This window comes from Limulus polyphemus, unplaced genomic scaffold (assembly GCF_000517525.1).
Source record: "Limulus polyphemus unplaced genomic scaffold, Limulus_polyphemus-2.1.2 Scaffold3259, whole genome shotgun sequence".
Lineage (NCBI taxonomy): Eukaryota > Metazoa > Arthropoda > Merostomata > Xiphosura > Limulidae > Limulus > Limulus polyphemus.
Genome location: NW_013668869.1, coordinates 252 through 4,072, shown reverse-complemented (window position 1 = coordinate 4,072; position 3,821 = coordinate 252). Strand labels below are relative to the sequence as shown.

The window sequence follows — 3,821 nt, the reverse complement described above, 5'->3', positions numbered from 1 at the left end:
AAAAAACAACGCTTCTGAAGACGTGTCACCTGAAAAAGCCACTGTCAAAGCCACTCGACTCGGTTTTAAGAAGGGAAACAGCGAAGCCCTTGATGAAGTTACTACCACTGATGTGACTGTCACCAATGATAGGACGTTTCCTGATGAAGCAGATGATCACCACATGAAGCAGAAGCCAACGAGATGGAGACCAGTACGGAAGATGATACGTCCCATAAAATTAAGAGACGTTGTTGAATTTTAATTTTGTGTTTGTAAATTCTGTACATTTAATTAAGTTATTGTTAATTGTTTATTGGTTTAATGTAAATGGCTATTGTTCGGGATGAACAATACTAAGGAAGGGGCAGTGTTACGACAGCGAGGGTCACGTGACGCTAGTAACACATCATATTCTTGAAGGTTCATGAAGCCTTGAGCGTTTACTAGATATGCGGTATTCTTGTATATATAAGCCGCCAAGAAGTGATGGTAACAGTTTGTAATGTGTAATTGAACTGTAGACAGAGATAGAGACGTACTGTTGGGTCGAGCTCGTGTGTCATTCGTTGTGAATTATAGCGTTTGTTATAGCGTGACTGTGGAGATTAAGTGTATTGCAAAGTTGTATTCAGAAAGAATAAACCAGTTTTATTTAAGAAAGGACTTGTATCGCTAAAGTTTCTTCGGAAAGAAGTTTTACGGAAAATTAACTAATGACCAGAGACATAACAATAAGGTTGTCCTTGTATCTAAAACATGGCAAATGTTACTTTGAACAAAATCAAGTTGTAAAAGATTTAAATCAATGGACACTCATAATTTGATGGAATTTATAACTTAAAAAACTCTGCTTTCAGTCTAATGATGATTTGTATTAGCAGTATGGGTTCGAGCCTAGCTCCAATCATGGCTAATATGTTTTTATATACTCTCATGAATAAATCTGGTTAAGTGACTGTCCTTCAGAAATTGAGCTACTAGCTTAAAAATGTTATGAAATATATATATATATATATATTACATTTTTATGGTGTTAAAAGGTGAACAACTGTGGTACAGTTTATCAACTATATGAGCAGTATGCATGCAAACATAAAATTTACTTGTGAGCACCAACAATACTCTATTATCTTTTCTGGACATATTGGTATATAGCAAGCAAAGAAACTCTGACATTAGAGTTTATCACAAACCTACCCACATTGGTCTAAACTCACACTTGGAGAGCTTTGTGCCATATTATTTCAAAGAAAATCTAATATTAAATGTATCATAGGTTGTGCTCATAGGATTACATGTCTGAGCTTCTCAATAAAGAACTGAATAAATTGAAATGAGTGTTATAGAAATTGTTTTCCAAAACAGTTAGTTGAACTCACTATTGAGAAAATGCTGAAATGCCTTTCTAGTCTTACAGTTATGAATTTTGACATTCTTCAAATGCAAGTGTTTATAGCTCCCCTGTATAATGGTATTCACTCTATTCAGATCAAGAAGCTGAAAACAGTCATTAAAAGTCTTTCCACAAATCAAGTTACAATGTGTGTTTAAATCTTCTACAAAACTTAAAAACTGTTACCAGTCACATAAAGGATTAGTCCACAGAAGTTGTGTAGTTTATGAATTTTGTTCCTGACATGTGAAGGTGCTTACATCTGTCCAACAACACCCCCTCCCCTCCACAGGAGGATAAAAGAACACAGTACTGTTAATATTCATTTCATTTTAAATATTCTTCAACATGTGCTCAAGAACTGTGACATTTTAGATTAAAATAAGTTTAAAATGACTGGAAGAGATGTGATGTTGTTAAGAATTAGAAACTTCTAGTTTGAAAAAGAAGCCTACTCTGAACAGCCAACAAACTGCTGCTGAGCTTTTACTAGTCATATCAGATATTTTTTTCCAACTAATGATATATAATGTTTCAAAACTGTAAACTGCTTTCACAATGGTCATTAGTTACTTTCACTGTAAACAAGCAAGTTGTGCAGTTGTTGTCTGAAGACAATACATACACAAGGCTACATACAACAAGGTCACATGTATACACTTTTATAGCTTTTTGTTAAGATTATGTACACTACTGCAAACAGTGTTGTGTATGTTACTATGTAGTGAACTAGATAATCTTGAACAATATGTGAAATTTAAAAACAGGCAGTGTATAACCAAAATTATAAATTACCTGAACAATTGTCAAGAATATAACCTCAGCAAAAATCAACAAATGGACAATGTGTATCACTTTTCACTACCAAATGTAGTGCAAAGATTTTTCTATGTTATTTTAAAGGATTCCACAAATGTCATATACCAAGATATATATTTTCAACAAATGGTAAAAAGTAGAAGAAAATAATTATACACAAACATTGTGATCACAATTATAATTATAATTCACATCGGGTGAGTGTGCTGAAGAATCTGAGATACCCTGATGCAGCAGAGTTCACTTTAACTAATCCCCCTTTCGACAAATGATTCATAGATTTATATAAATCACTACTGTTGACACTGGACATGAAAACAAAAGCTTAAGATTAGGAATACGATTTCTACACTTGAAACATTGTGTTTATGTACAGAAATAAAATCCCTTATTTATCGTTTTTCCAATATCCCACAAAATGTATTTGTGAACTTTTTCTAATTGCAATTTGTATGATGTAGCATATGAAACTAGTTTTAAATATTGTTGTAAATACAACTAAAAAGTTGATATATATCATATAACATGTTTTCCCAATAAATAGAAATATGCAGAGCTGAACTTAAACTTGGGGTTGGAGTAATTTTGTATTTTATATCACCTGTTCTTATATAAAAAAAATGACCTCATAATGAAATACAATGCTATTTTATTTTAGAAAAGTTTGAAATTAAGTTGTGTGTTAGTATATTATACTGGGTTGAAATATAATTGAATGAGTTTCTTTCTGCACAAAACAAGTGTGAAAAGCTCGTTATATAGTAATACTATATTTACATACCTAGTAAAAATTTTACTAAAATACAGTGTCAATTTCCTGTTCTCGTACTGCTACTAGCTTAGTCCTGCGCTGGGGCGTAGAACTTGAAGATAGAAGTTTCACTTTCAGCTTTAATCTCAAGATTTAAATCAAACGTATATCAGGTTCAACTTACAAATTAACTTGCGTAACAATGTCACTGTTACCCACATCCGTAAGTGCAATACCAAAGTAACAGTAGTACTACATTGCCTAACTATGCACGTACTCCAAAGGTAAATAGCCAACCAGGGGATGAGACAATACCTCTTAGATAATTAGTTTTGCACATAAAATTGAAACTACCTACAAATTCTGATTTTCTTCCGAGAGCCTATTACATTAACGCGAAAAATACATGTAAAAGGCGAGATTATAAATAGAAAACTGAAAAATGTTAATTATTTTTTAATTTATCTTTTCCTCATCAAGATGTTGATTTCAATTATAAAAAGAAATAATTCTTGAATGAGGTAGGGGCTCAATCTATTCTTTGATTCGCCACTCTCTCTTCACCGTGGTAATCGCAAGGAATTGTACTAAACCTTAACAGAACGTCCGGATAAAAACACCTTAAACAGTAAAGACTCAGTTCAAACAACACTATTGACTGCTAAGAATGTACACATGTAAATTTAATTTTAAAAAGCACTCATGTTAGACTTACAAACAAATAAAAAAATCCGCTCAAAATGACCCTTTTATAATTATTGTTACGTCTCCGTTTGTTAATTAACTTTCCGTAACTTCGTTCCGACGAAACTTTAGCGACACAAGTCTTTACTTAATAAAACTGGTTTATTCTTTCCGAATATAACTTTACGATAC

At 32.5% G+C, this 3,821-nt stretch overlaps 1 long non-coding RNA gene across 1 annotated transcript in view; it reads right to left on the bottom strand.

The window, feature by feature from the left end:
• Nucleotides 1-3,336, bottom strand: part of LOC106469005 — a 27,536-nt gene extending 24,200 nt beyond the window's left edge. The window contains exon 1 of the long non-coding RNA XR_001291412.2: nt 2,976-3,336. This is a non-coding gene — a long non-coding RNA (uncharacterized LOC106469005). The remainder of the gene's footprint in view (nt 1-2,975) is intronic.
• Nucleotides 3,337-3,821: the final 485 nt, after the last annotated feature.